Genomic DNA, 15481 nt, shown 5'->3' with positions numbered 1-15481 from the left:
GCATACACTATCTATCTATCTATCTGTCTGTCTGTCTGTCTGTCTGTCTGTCTACCTATCTGCCCATCTCTCTATCTCTCATCTCTATCGTTATCTGCCTCTTTATTGTTCTTTCTTTGCTTATTTATTTCGTTTTCTTTTATTAAACCTGCTTGAATTGGGTTCTGTTCCAATGAGTAAATATGACCATGCTATTCTTTTTTTTTTTTTTTTTCAAAGAGACTCTTATGAAACTTATACCCCCCAGAGCAATTTGGGAACTGTGGTTCTAGCTCATTCTCCCCCGCACACTTCACGGAACTTCTTCTCCCTTATCTTTACCTGGAAACCTGAGGTGGCTGTTCAGAGTTCACATTCTCTAAATGAAACTCAGATTTTCTGCTGAAAATACACTCCCCCTATGTCCCCAGTTTTCATGAACTTGTGCATAAATTATGTTCCTGGCCAGGGATATGACAGTGAAAAACACACAGTTCTTGTCATCATAGAGTACTCACTGGAGAGGGAGAAACAGACAACACATGAACACATAAGTAGATAATATAATGTCCATGTCAACTTGAAATAGTGCTTTGGGAAAAAATAAAAGGCTTAAGGGATAGAGAATAAGAGGGGCTGCTTTTCTAAATGAGAGAGTTGGAGAGATCTCACCGAGATGTTTTTGAGCAGAGAGGCTAAAATGAGGTGAGAGATGGAGCCTTTGGATCATCTGGGGACCAACAGATACATGGCTGACGTGTTGCAGAACTTCAAGGAGGCCAGGGTACTTAGAGTATGGGGAACATGGGAGAGGTATCGGGGGCCAGGTTACAGATTAGATGGAGCATTGTAGGTATGATAAGGACTTTTGATTTCCTTCTGTGTGTGATCCCTCTAGCCTGTGTGTGAAGAGTAGCTTATAGGGGTCAGGAACAAAACCAGGGAGGCCACCGAGGAGCCTATTACAGTTGTCCAGGGTAGAAATCAGGCTAGCTCATCATCCTTCTAGCTATCTTGGTCTGGCATCTTGGACTTAAACTTATCTTTCACTTGCTACATCCCCGCATAGATGCCAAGCTGCAGATTTTATGTCTACAATGCACCACACAGCCATTGGAAACAGGTTGAGTTTCCCAGGATGTAGATTCTAAGACAGATTAGCATGAAGGAGGTTTATTAGGGAGTTCTCTTGGGATAACAGCCTGTTGAAGAGAAGAGAAGGAGCAGGCTTGGGCAGAGAAAGAAGTTCATGGCCATGCAGGGAGTTCTGAATTTGTGATGATCCCTCAGAGCTGTTCTGAGCTATGTGAGAGGTAGGGGTCTTTAAATCACCCACAATAATCAGCCATTGGATGCTAACCATTCCAGAAAGAGGGCATGACCATGGGCAAAGGGGCTTCACAGCTGAGGGCTCCCGGTTGGCAGCACTCACAGTGACTTGGTTAGTGAGGCTTTTATTCCTTTTTAAAACATTTTTTAATTGATTTCAGAGAGGAAGAAAGAAGGAGAGAGAGAGAGAGAGAAACATCAATGATGAGAGAGAACCATTGATCAGCTGCCTCTTGCCTCTTGGGGGTTGAGCCCGCAACCTGGGCATGTGCCCTAACCAGGAATCATACCATGACCTCCTGGTTCATAGGTCGGTGCTCAACTACTGAGCCATGCCGGCTGGGCTGAGGCCTTTATTCTTGAAGAGGGTCTGGGTGCCATATTACAACATCCACCACACCATCTGTTTTTCCATTTGTCTCTGAAACTGCCCTGATTTAATTTCTCATTCCTCCTGCTTAGACCATACTCCACCATGCTATCTCCAGAATCATGCTCCAAAACTAAAGCCAAATTGTTCCTTATTGCCTATAGAATCAGATTTAGACTCCTTAGCATAGCATTCAGAGCGTTCTAAGAGCCAAACATCTCCCCACTGCAATCCTCCTCACAATCTGGGCCGATGTGCCTACTCTGCATACTCTGAAACCAATGCTGTTGCTTAAACCTGAAATGCTTTCCTCCAAAATCCTATCTATCCAAGTCCTATTCTTAGAGGCTAGTTCATATTTTACCTTCCTCCTTCCCAGGACCTCTGTTCTAGTACACGTTTCACTCTGCCTGTAGTGAGTTGCTTATTTGTTAGCTGAGCAAGGGCAGCAATGAGGTCCTCAGCATTTCAACCCCCGCCCCTGAGTCCCTAACAGCATTTAGCATCATGGGCTCCCAGTAAATGTTGGGTGACTGGTCTACTTCCACTCTCATCAATTGCCTGATGGTCTCCTGAGATGGCAGTATAGCAGAGTGGCAGAGAGCAGGGTTTCTGGATCCATACTACTTGGGTTCAAATTTGGCTCCGCAACTTACTAGGTCCATAAACATGGGCAGATTTAACATGCTATGCCTCAGTTTGCTCATCTATAAAATAAGGCTAATAACACCTACTTCACAGGGTTACCATCGTATGAAATGAACAAGCACAACTAGAGCATTTAGAGCAGTGGCTATGGCTTCATAAGCACATATAAGTGTTGGCTCATAGAGATTGCCCATGTCACCATCCTCTCGCTGACCTTTGTTTACCCGTGCTCATCAAGTCTGTGGCAGAGGAGACTACATCCATGTACTCAGTGAAGGGGATTTCACACATCTCTTCTGCAGGGAAATCTGTTAACAGAGCTCTTGTTTTCCTCTTACGCGCATTCCTTTAATGGGAGCATATTCTTGCAAAACATTGGAATTCTTCGCTTTCCTGGGGCCTTTGCAATCTGAACTAAGACTGGTTTGATGATGAAGATGAAGCACATTTCTAATGTAGCAAAGAGAAAGCAAGCACCAAGCATCACATTTAGGAATGAATTGAAAAGTGAATCGATTCACAGACACCTTTGACCTGAAAGTTCACCTAGTCCAGGAGACAAGAAAACAAGGAGATCATGTGACTTGTCTAATGCACACTAACTTATCCAACTTATTAAAGGACAAAGTTACTCAATCACATTACCCAGCTTTTTCCCAAAGGCCCTATTTTCTTCAGTATGCATAATTCAAACAAAAGTAGCTCTAACTTGCTAAATCTGCACAGAGCAACAACAAAGACATTTTGTTTATTTCTCAGACTTCTTGTTTTGTTCAAAATTTCTCCTAGGTTTGGCATAATACCTACTGGTTTCATAATTACCTTCTCCTGTGAGGACAAATAGTGACCGTAATTATTCATTCAGTTATGTTTTCACTCATTTACCCGAAAGTCATTTGTGGAGAGTCTTTCATGGACCAAGCACTGAACTGAACATTGGAAATGAATTTTAAATCATATTAAAATGAATAAGCTCTAGTGTTCTGTGACTGGCCCACGTCTGTGGAATCTGTGTGTCTGCTGGGTAGCCCAAGTTCAAGCCACTTCAGAACATGGGTTCAGGCTAGGAATTGAATTGGTCTTAATTAGCCAAAGGTGAAGCGTTGTCACTCAAGAGTCGGTGATTAGATTCAGAGCAAAGTTGCCAGATATAAAATCAATTATCATTAAGTGAGAATGGTTTTCTAAAAACAAATATTATATACTTGTCTCTTGCACCCTCTCTTTCTCCCACTGATTAAGGTCTATAAAAGGCAGGATCAGCTCGAACGATATGACTCAGTGGTTTAGCTTCGGTCTATAAACTAGGAGGCCACAGTTCAATTTCTCATCAGGGCACATGCCTGGGATACAGTCTCAATCCCCAGTAGGAGGCATGTAAGAGGTGGCTGATCAATAATTCTCTCTCATCATTGATGTTTCTATCTCTCTCTCCCTCTTCCTTTCTCTTGCTGAAATCAATGAAAACATTTTTTTTAAAGGCAGAACCAAAAAAAGAGGGTGTTATAAATTTTGTTGCACAGCATCATGTTATAACACAATATTAATGCAGATGTTATTCCCAGCTGCTAATCAGTATCAGATGGGAAAATTCCCACAGTCAAATCAATTTGGAAGACTCTTTAGTGTGCTTGCTTTTCTGAACGTTCAACATGCTAATCTGCACTATGGGTCTCCACAAGGGGAATCAGTATTTGATCTCAGTCAAACTATCTTGCCTGCTGAATCCTTTGTTTACAGTGCATTGTCCATGAATAGTTCCAAACCCAAGCTCAATTCAGTAAATTTCTATAACCCACCACCCATCAGGTATTGCTTTATTCTAATTAAAAAAATTATTTTATAGTCTAAGCCTACCTTCCTTTTATATCATACTAGAGGCCCGGTGCACGAAATTCGTGCACGGGGGAGGGTGTTCCTAAGCCCAGTCTGCACCCTCTCCAATCTGGGACCCCTTGAGGGATGTATGACTGCCCATTTAGGCTCGATCCAGGTAGGATCAGACCTAAATGGGCAGTCGGACATCCCTCTCACAATCCAGGACTGCTGGCTCCCAACTACTCACCTGCCTGCCTTCCTGATTGCCCCTAATCACTTCTGCCTGCCAGCCTGATCACCCCCTAACCATTCCCCTGCCAGCCTGGTTGATGCCTAACTGCTCCCCTGCCAGCCTGATTGATGCCTAACTGCCCTCCCCTGCAGGCCTGGGTCCCCCCGCAACTGCCCTTCCCTGCAGGCCCGGTTGCCCCCAACTTCCCTTCTCTGCTGGCCTGTTCACCCCTAATTGCTCTCCCCTGTAGGCTTTATTGCCCACAACTGCCCTCCCTTGCAGACCTGGTCCCTCCCAACTGCCCTCCCCTGCTGACCATCTTGTGGCAGCCATCTTGTGTCCACATGGGGGCAGCCATCTTTGACCACATGGGGGCAGCCATCTTGTGTGTTGGAGTGATGGTCAATTTGCATATTACTCTTTTATTAGATAGGATAGAGGCCTGGTGCACAGGTGGGGTCCAGCTGGTTTGCCCTGAAGGGTGTCCTGGATCAGGGTGGGGGTTCCCTTGGGGTGTGGGGCAGCCTGGGCGAGGGGCCTGTAGTGGTTTGTAGGCCGGCCACACTCCCCGGCAACCCAAGCAGAGGCCCTGGTATCTGGGATTTATTTATCTCCTATAATTGAATCTTTGTAGCCTTGAGCGGAGGCCAGGGCAGGCCAGGCTGGGCGGGAAGCTTGGCTTCCTTCATCGCTGGGGGCAAACCAAGCCTCCTGCTCTCTCCAGCTCTGTGGCTGCCGCCATTTTTGTTGGGATTTATTTATCTTCTATAATTGAAACTTTGTAGCCTTGAGCGGAGGCCAGGGCTGGCCAGGGCAGGAAGATTGGCTTCCTCCATTGCTGGGGAAACCCAAGCCTTGTGCTTGCTCCATGGCTGCAGATATCTTGGTTGGGTTAATCTGCATACTCGCTCCTGATTGGCTGGTGGGCGTGGCTTGTGGGCGTAGTGGAGGCACGGTCAATTTGCATGTTTTTTTTAAATGAATCTTTATTGTTCAGATTACAATTGTTTCTCCTTTTTCCCCACATATCTCCCCACCACCCAGTTCCCACCCCCCCTCTGCCCTTACCTCCCCCCCCGCTGTCCTTATCCATAGGTGTATGATTTTTGTCCAGTCTCTTCCCATACTCCCCACACAGACACCCCTTTCCCCCTGAGAATTATCAATCCACTCCCATTCTATGCCTCTGATTCTAATAAGTTTACCAGTTTATTCTGTTCCTCAGATTTTTAATTCACTTGACTTTTAGATTCACTTGTTGATAGATATGTATTTGTTGTTCATAATTTTTATCTTTCTTCTTCTTTTTCCTCTTTTTAAGGAATACCTTTCAGCATTTCATATAATGCTGGTTTGGTGGTGATGAACTCCTTTAGCTTTTTCTTATCTGTGAAGGTCTTTATCTGCCCTTCAATTCTGAATGATAACTTTGCTGGGTAGAGTAGTCTTGGTTGTAGGTTCCTGCTATTCATCACTTTGAATATTTCTTGCCACTCCCGTCTGGCCTGCATGGTTTCTGTTGAGAAATTAGCTGATAATCGTATGGGAGCTCCCTTGTAGGTAACTAACTGTTTTTCTCTTGCTGCTTGTAAGATTCTCTCTTTGTCTTTTGCTCTTGGCATTTTAATTATGATGTGTCTTGGTGTAGTCCTCTTTGGATTCCTTTTGTTTGGGGTTCTGTGCGCTTCCTGGACTTGTAAGTCTATTTCTTTCATCAGGTGGGGGAAGTTTTCGTTCATTATTTCTTCAAATAGGTTTTCAGCATCTTGCTCTCTCTCTTCTTCTGGTACCCCCATAATTCTGATGTTGGTTCGCTTGAAGTTGTCCCAGAGGCTTCTTACACTATCTTCAACTTTCTGAATTCTCTTCTCTTCATGCTTCTCTGGAGGAGTGTCCTTGGCCTCTTTGTATTCCAAATCTTTGAGTTGATTCTTGCAATCCTCTAGTCTGCTTTTGGGTCTCTGTATAATATTTTTTATCTCAGTCAGTGTATGTTTAATTTCTAGTTGGTCCTCATGGAATTTATCGGCCTTTTCCATGAAATTCTTGAAAAACCTTATAACCGTGGTTTTGAACTCTATGTCCAATCGCTTGTTTTCCTCCATTTCTTTGGTTTGTGATCTGTTTCCTTGCCTTCTCATATTCTCTGCTTCCCTGAGTTGGTAGGGTAGTTTTGTGTACTAGGTGTCCTATTGGTTCAACGGGTCAGCCTCCCAGTTACTTGAGGTGGACACTCTTGGTGTACCCTTGTGTACTGTGTGTTCCCCAGCAGGAGCTACAGCAAGGGCTAGTTTTCTCCTCCTTTGCTTGGGCGGTTTTGGAGCAGTCTGACTGGAGCTGCAGTTGGTTGCATGTTTCTTTTTTATTATTGTAGATAGTATTTCAGATGTTTTAATATTGAGAAAAATGACTCAAAACCATCTCTCTGAGAACCTTGTCTTTACTTGAAAATCATGACTGAGGCTCCCCGTGGCTTGTGTGCTTGTCTCGCGCTCATGGCAGACATCTCTCATCCATCATGCACTCGCTCCACGCAGGTTTGCAAGGTGTTCAGAATCATTCTCAATGCCATGCTATAGAAGCAGTTTCCCATCCATGAACATGGCCTGGTAGATTGGCATGAACTTGCCCACATTACTAACAATAGCCACTCTGTACAGCATGCCCACTCTGGGCCAAGCATTTTGTGAGGCCTTTTCCTTAGAATCTCTCATTGCACCTCATTTTAACTGCTCTGACCTTAGTCTAGGTGCCAGCATCTCTCACCCAGACTATTGCAATCACCTCCTAACCAATCAGATCCCTGCCCTTGGCACCAATAAAGCAATCCGAAACACTTCCATAGTCTACAAGGCCTGCATGACTTGGACCCTCTGTACCTACCCAGTATCTTCTCTTCCCGATTTCCCGAGGTCCAGTCATTGATCCACAACTGGATTTGCAGGTTTAGAAGCTCAGGCTTCTTAGTATCATGCAAATCAACTCACCAGATTAACGTGCAAGCATGATGCCAATTTATTAATTTAAGATGAGAAGTGGAGCAACCAACCTAAGCAGGTGTTTCTGTTGACCTGTTTGTGACCTCTTTTTGGAGGCTACAAAGAGTGGTCATTGAGAGCTTGTGGGTCGGGATCAGACTGCCTGAGTGTGAACCCTGCCTGGCTTCATGCTTACTAACTGGATGATCTTGGGCCAGTGGATCCAGGTGCCTCTCAGTGTCCACTTCCCCATCACTAGGAGGGAGACTGAAAGAAAACCTACCTCCCTACATTGTGATGAGGATTAAATGAGACAATGCATACCGCTTAGAATGGACATTGATGCATAATAACCCAAGAAATATTCCTACAGTGGAAATCTACTTGAATAACCAAGTTAATATCAGAGCAAAGGGTGGGAATCTTAGATTTCTTTTCAAGTTGTGTTAACCCCATAAATCGCTATGTACGTATTCATCGATTCAATAGTGATTGATACCCAAATTATTTCAGACATTACTAGAATCGCTTGGTGGTCCCTCATCCCATAAATGTAAGTGAATTCCATGGATGAAGTCCTGAAACGCAAATTCACAAGTCAATCTATGTTTCTGCACTCACCCAATTCTATCCCCACTCCTGCTCCACTCCCAGCTCTCTCCTTACTTTCAGTTTAAAATGTTGCAAAACCAATTAAGGCAAAGCCCATCACTTACAGGCCCTGCCTGCCCCTCCCACCTCCTCTCCCTGCTGCTCTCCCTTTGCTTCCTGTTTGCACTCTCACTGCCTCCTTTCCTCACACACGCCACGCTCCTCACCCTCCTGAGATCTCTCATGCTATTTCACCCGCCTGGAATTTTTCTCCCCCAACTCTTGGCCTGGCTCCTGTCTACTTGGGCTCCGTGGAACTGCCCTGACCCCCAGCCTAGGTTAGATCCCTTCATCCCATATTGTAATTAAATGATCATTGCTCACTGTCTTTTCCTGGTAAAGCCAGTGAGGACAAGGACCCTTCCTTCTTGCTCACCACTGAAGGCCTAGTGCCCTGCACGTGGGTGTGCATTCCATCAGTGGCTGTTGAATGGATGGATTTAAACTTCTCCATAACCTGGGTTGCCTGCGATGGAAAGCCAGAACTGGGCCTCCACGTCACACAGTCACAGCTGTCCAAGCAAGGTTCAAACACAGGATGTTTGACTCCCACCCAAGCCCTTCACGAGCCCACACAGCTGCCCCTGCTTTCGGCAAGCTGCACACCTGTCTACATACAGCATCGTTCACCTCGGCTTCACCTGCACTTCACCTCCTCACCGTCCCAGCCATTTCTATCCCGAGCTCTGGACTTTCCCCTTCACTCTTGAGCCTGTCCAAAACTTCCCTATTATATTGTATCGCAAATCATCGAATGAGGTACAAGACGCTTTAATGAGCCAGTTAATGAGGAATCATTTATTCACACTCAGCCCAGGGGGAGGTGTCTTTTCCAAATCTCTGAGCCCTGAAATAGAGGAAGTGTCTCGTATTTATACTTTTCGAGCCTCTTTGTTTGCAGATATTACAAAGGGCTCTGTGTGAGTTATTGTTACAGATAGTTGTAACCTTGAATACATAATGAGTTTGTACTTGGCATAAGAATATGGGAATTATCTATCACATTGGATGGCTAGCTTGCAAGGTCAGACAGTTAAGCTTATCTTTTCCTATTATTTAAACTAAAAAACAAAGTCATTTTACAGAACAACAGACTGTCTTAAAGTGACAGAGTTTATAATGACAGTGTGTACAGGACTAGGGGCTATCTAACAATAGCAGAGAGTTTTAAACAGCAGTTTTCTATACAAGATGGAAGTTACTATGCTTCAATATCTCTACCAACTGTTTACCGCTCTAGTTACGCCACATTTCATCTTATCAAGATTTCTTTTCTCGCCTACCACCCTGCAACCCCACTCCTAGAGGGGTACCCCTTCCCCGAAAGGCATGCCCTGGAATCTTCATAGCACTACTCACAATAACCCCATGGAAGCATGCCAGTGCCAGTCCAGTGGACTGGATCGGCTGTTCTACATTCACACAAGGGCCAGTATGTGTCCATGAGAATGCAAGGTCTGCAGCTTGACCCACAGTATGGATGAATCTCACTAACAACATTGAGGGGAGGAAGCCAGGCACATGCTATATGATCGCATGTATAAGAAGTTGGAAAACTGGCAAAACTAATCTGTGGTATGAAAAGTCAGCATGGTGGCTACTCTTGCAAGAGTGTTGGGTTGGAGAAGGTGGCGCGGGGCTGACCATGTTGTTTCTCGATCTGGGAGCTAGTTCTGTATCAGTGCTTCACTTGGGAAAATCGATCAGTGTGTCCTGTTGACATGTACACTGTTCTTTATGTGTATTCTACTTCAATAATAGGTTTTACAAAACAACCCCCCTATCTGTTTGTTTCTGACTAGTTCAATCAATAGACACCGGTTTGAAACCGAATGCCCCTGTCCAATGTGCTGGCCACCCACTGGCCCAGATGGAGCTCCTATGCAGGTAGAAAGTCCACTTGGAATCATTTAAAGTCTAAATTGGAACAGACAGCCCCCAACTGTGACAACCAAAAATGCTCCAGGGACATTGCCGCATGTCCCCTGGGGCAAACTGACCGCATGTCCCCTGGAAGGGCCTTACATGATCCTCGCCTGCACCAGGAGCCTGCGCCTTGCTCATCTCCTGCTCTGCCCTCAATTGTACGAATCCGGCCATGCTGGTCCTGGCCGATCGTGGGCTACCCCAGGCACACTAGCACCTCCTGACTGCTGCACTGCTAGTTCCTCTGCCTGGAACTTTCTTCCTCCAGCGTCTGCAAGGCTCCCTGCCTTACCTCCTTCAAGGATTTGCCCGAAGGTCACCTTCTCAGGGAGGCTTTGCCCAACTTCATTACAAATTGTAATCCTCTGCACGCCTCATCTCTCTATCCTGCTTTGTTTTCCTCCAGAGCACTTACTACCCTCTAACCTAGTATAAAGTTTATTTATTTTGTTTATTGTCTGTCTGCCCTATGACAATGGAAGATCCAAGGGGGCAAGGATTTTGTTTTCTTCACTGCTCTTCCCCTGGGCCTAGAGCAGCAACTGGCCCATAGTAGGTGGTCAATTAACACTTGTTGAATAAAATCTATGGTCCGTGCAGAGTCTGACATGCATATGGGAGGCAATCAATGAATAGGGGTTCCCTTTTCCTCACTCTTCGTGACCAAGTCACTGTTGTAACCCGATGGCGTCAGGGTTTAACCCCTGTGCTCCTGTCTTACGTAAGGCTCTCCTTGTAAACTCCACCAATCAACATTAGGGTCTATCCCTTAGCCCAGAGGGTGCCATGACCTTGGTTGACTGGTGCTCTTGATTCTGACGACCTCACTCCTCCTTACCACTGCCAGTCAGGCTTAGCCCTAATCTGACAGACCATTCACCTGTGCACACTATATCTAACCTTCCTCATGCAGATTACTGGTCTGGATCGCCACCTTCCTGTCCCTGGACTCCAGGTGCTGAGCCCCTCTTCACCCCTCTCCTCCTACCAGCAGCACCCCACCCACTGCCTTCCCAGAGGCACAGGCAGGTCTGGTCTCCAGTTCTGACATGACCTACCCACACCCCCAACTCCACAACTTCTTTCTGTCAAAATCTTGGAAAAGCCGAGGGAGATCGCATCTCCCTCTTCTCTGCTCATTTACCGAGAAACCTGAAATCGCGGCAAGCCTATTTTTCCATGAAAGGCTGGCCTGCATTTTCTTGCTTCCACTTGACTGTAATGTGAGCCAGCACTCGGAGCCATAGAAACCTGACAGGGTTCCGTAAGCAAACAGCTGTAAACGCCAAGTCAGCATGCTGCGGAGCCTCGCGTGGAGGAGGACTCGAGGCTGGGCCGGTCATCACTCCGCTGCCTTGACATGACATGAGACAGTTCTACTGGCAGGCCTCGCAGTCATGTCAGCAGGGACTTACGTAGATACAGTAGTTAGTTGCCTGTGATAAGAAAAGATCAGGAAACCAAACACATATTTTTACCTCCGGTTTGCTTGTGTGCCTGCTGGGGGGAGGGCTGTGAGCAAAATCCAGGTACATACAAAGCCCAACCTTGTGAAAATTGGTAAAGCAACATGCTGAAAACGAAATGTTTAGCTTGGACTAGCTCTCTAGACAAAATCCCAAAGTGCTCCCAAAAGCGAGACCGTTGATTGAGCCATAATGCGCTTGTCTGAGATAAAACTGGAGATCGCTTATCAAGCTGTCCGTGGGATCCGTGATTTGATGACACAAACAGATATCTGAAGTTAGAAGAATTTCATGAGTAGCTCAAGGACACCAGTTGCAAAGACTATTATTATGATTTGGTTTCTGGACATCTGGCCGCGGTATCCAGGCAACTCATGCTCCACCCTCCTCTTTCTTTCCATTCTGACTTCTAGCAGTTTGTCTACAAGCTACCAAAGCAAGGCGCTGACACAGAGAGGCCCTCCGTGCCCTTGAACTTTTCAGTTCCTGAACGCTCCGGGGGATGGCAGCCACTTAGCACCCTCACAATGGTCAGTCGGCTGCAGGGGCAAGAGTCTGGCTTCCCGGCTGGCGCTATGCTTCCTACAATGGTCTGCAAACAGCAAGGACACGTGTTACTCCTCCGTCTCGCCAAGGAGGGAAGGTGAAGTGAGGGAGGGCAGAAGCTGCTTCATCTGCATGACCACACAAGTCACACACGGATTACACACCTCGGAGCTGTTCCTCTGCACCGTCAGGTGTTGAAATCTGAGGCCGAAGCTGACAACAACTAGAGAGAGTTTAATAGTCTTCCTAAACAAGCCTCACCTCATTGTTGTGCTGCACTTTCTGTTTTAACAAATAAGCATAGCTGCTATGTTTTGATCAGAAAAAGAAGCCACTTTTTTTTTTTTATAAAAAAGATCTCATTTTTGGAATTTCCCAAATTTCTGGTAAAATACCCAAATATCTAGATCTGGGCAAAACTCCAAGTTGTCTCAGAAATGACTCCCAGTGCTTCAGTGAATGGTGGCATAATGCAAAACATGCAGAGGCTGCGCTGAGTCATCCATTAGTGACATTTATTACACACTCACTGTATACACGGCCTCCTACTAGCACATCACACAAACAAAAATTCAAGACAGGGAGTCTATTTGTACCAGGGAGACACACAGAGGAAGCTTTCTTTAGGTAAAAGATACAGGTCAATGGAGAAACATCTTTGTAAATGTCCTTACCCTACAATTGTTCCATGACAATGAATAAGTGAAACTCTGAGCCGTAAGCAGAAAGGCACTGTAGAATCTAAAACCTGCTTTTATACAGACATTTGATGCATAGCGTCTTGGTTAAAAATCACAGATGAGTTGATAGACGTCCTAATAGAGACTGAACTGCCTTTCTCTGTGATACTTAGAAGAACTCTTTGTAGCAAATGGCTCTCCTTCCAGCCTTTAGTAATTGACTTCAAGGGACAGGGGGCTGCCATGCCAGCATTTTGATCACTAAACTTTATGCATCTCCAGAAAATATGGCTTCCATGCAAACTAAATAATTGTGAATTTAAAGCAAGGTTAATAAGTACGTAGATTCAACATATCTAGTAGAAAAGTTTTATTAACAGGCAACCTTGAAGTAGAGGACACAGGTTCCTATGGCTGCAATTAGACCTCACTGAAATCTAGAACATTGAATTCCTCTCTGAGATTTTCTCAGGAAGGAAGAGATATCATTTGCTTACTTCAAACACTTTGGACTAAAATTGCTTGCTTCACACAGTTTAGGAAAAAATCTCCTTTGGGGGGAAAATCCAGTTGTGAGTTCCCTTCCCTGTCAGCTTGCTGCTACACCGTTGGAGAAATGGCATGAAGTCCACAGTGGCAAGATTGCACCTTCCCTGCCCAGTCTTCATTGCCCCCTTGCTGCTGGGAACAATGCCCTCATTTCTTTGGGGGGAAAATTTATGATTCAGGTAGCTGTGATGTCATCCCTGTCTCCAGAGCTGGGCACATGGCCCAAACTGGCCATAGAAATTGGGTCAAAGATTGGCCTTCCCAAGCCAGACCAACGAAACCCAGTTTGGGGAGCAGCAACTTGTGGCTGCCATGTTGCTCCTCATGGGAGAGCTGCCTGAGAAGGAAGCTAACCTGGAGAAAGCAGAGCTGAGAGATGGAGAGACATACTTCAAAGCCATCTTTGAGCATCTAGATCCAGCTGAAGCATCCATCTTATATAAAAACTGCTGTTTGAAATGTTAACCCTGCTATTTTGGCTTCTGTAAATGCTTGCTTGCTTAAAATAATAAGGAAAATAAGACTACTCCCATTCCAGAGAGACCATAAACCTTCCCCAGATGAAGTTATCAGTGCTGGCACCAGGCCAAGCCTTTGGTTGAGGTCTCAAAGCCCCAGCACATAGGGCTCTTTAAGAACTTGCAAAGGGGATTGGAAAAACACATATTTGGGAGACAAAGAAGGTAAAAAGATATAAATAGAGAAACTTCCTCCATGATTTTTCCCAGAATTTGAGAGACATTTTTCTCTGGGCCCACGCATAATCCTATCTAATAAAAGAGTAATATGCAAATTGACCATCACTCCAACACAGAAGATGGCTGCCCCCATGTGCTCAAAGATGGCTGCCCCTATGTGGACACAAGATGGCCACCACAAGATGGCCAGCAGGGGAGGGCAGTTGGGAGGGACCAGGCCTGCAAGGGAGGGCAGTTGGGGGAGATCAATCCTGCAGGGGAGGGCAGTTAGGGGTGACCTGGCCAGCAGAGGAGGGAACTTGGGGGCAACTGAGCCTGCAGGGAAGGGCAGTTGCGGGGGGACCCAGGCTGGCAGGGGAGGGCAGTTAGGTATCAATCAGGCTGGCAGGGGAGTGGTTAGGGGGTGATCAGGCAGGCAGGCAGAAGCGGTTAGGGGCCATCAGGAAGGCAGGCAGGTGAGCAATTGGGAGCCAGCAGTCCTGGATTGTGAGAGGGATATCCAACTGCCCATTTAGGCCCGATCCTATTGGGATCGGGCCTAAACGGTCAGTCGGACATCCCCCGAAGGGTCCCAGATAGGAGAGGGTGCAGGCTGGGCTGAGGGACACATTCCCCTGTGCATGAATTTGGTGCACCAGGCCTCTAGTAATAATAATAATAGGTGTAATTCCATCTCTCTAAGCATTGCTTGGTTCTTCTCCAGCTTTTCTGTAACATAGCTATAAATGAATATAGTTGACCGACACCCTTACTGTCTACCTCCCTACTCCCTAACCCTAGTCATTCTGTACCCCGCTGCCAGGACCTCTGCCTGGTCACAACCTGTCAAACTTTCCTGTTGGAAATCACAGTCCCCAGACTCTTCAGGTCCTGCCTGGCCTGCTGGCTCTTCTTCCCAGGAGACCTGCACACCGTCCTTGTCTTGCCCTCTCCCCACTCATGACACCTTCCTAAGGCAGAGTTGGTCTCCAGTTCTAACACGTCCTGCTCGTTCAGCCAGCAACTAAACTTCATTCTCCCAAAACCATGGACATTTAATTCTCTAACTAATAAACCAATATTTATTTTTATATTTGTAATATATTTTTATTGATTTCAGAGAGGGAGAGAGGGATAGAAACATCAAGGATAGGAGAGAATCATTGATTGGCTGCCTCCTGCATGCCCCCTCCTGGGGATTGAGCCCGAAACCTGGGCATGTGCCCTGATTGGGAATCGAGTTGTGACCTCCTGGTTCATAGGTCAATGCTCAACCACTGAACCACACAGCCAGGCTAGTTTTATTTTTTGCCTAAGGGGATTTGAATGAGGTTTCTATCATTTGCAACTGAAATGATCCATGATCTTCATTGGTAACAGAAATTAATCTTTTTAGAGAAGATTGATTTTTTTCTTTTTAAAGAGCCAAAGGTCATTTAGAGCCAGGCTTTTTAAAATAAGACAAGCATTCAAACATGAGAGTGCCATTTTGTGCATACTGTATTTTGCGTTATATTATAACTAGAGGCCCGATGCATGAAATTCGTGCAAGGGGCTCAGCCCTCACAGCCCCGGCTGGCCCTCGCAGCCACAGCTTCGTCCAGAAGGTTGTCCAGACGGTCGTTCTGCTGT

This window comes from Eptesicus fuscus, chromosome 4, assembly GCF_027574615.1.
Source record: "Eptesicus fuscus isolate TK198812 chromosome 4, DD_ASM_mEF_20220401, whole genome shotgun sequence".
Taxonomy (NCBI): domain Eukaryota; kingdom Metazoa; phylum Chordata; class Mammalia; order Chiroptera; family Vespertilionidae; genus Eptesicus; species Eptesicus fuscus.
The sequence above is the reverse complement of the archived record's forward strand: the minus strand, read 5'-3'. Positions refer to the sequence as shown.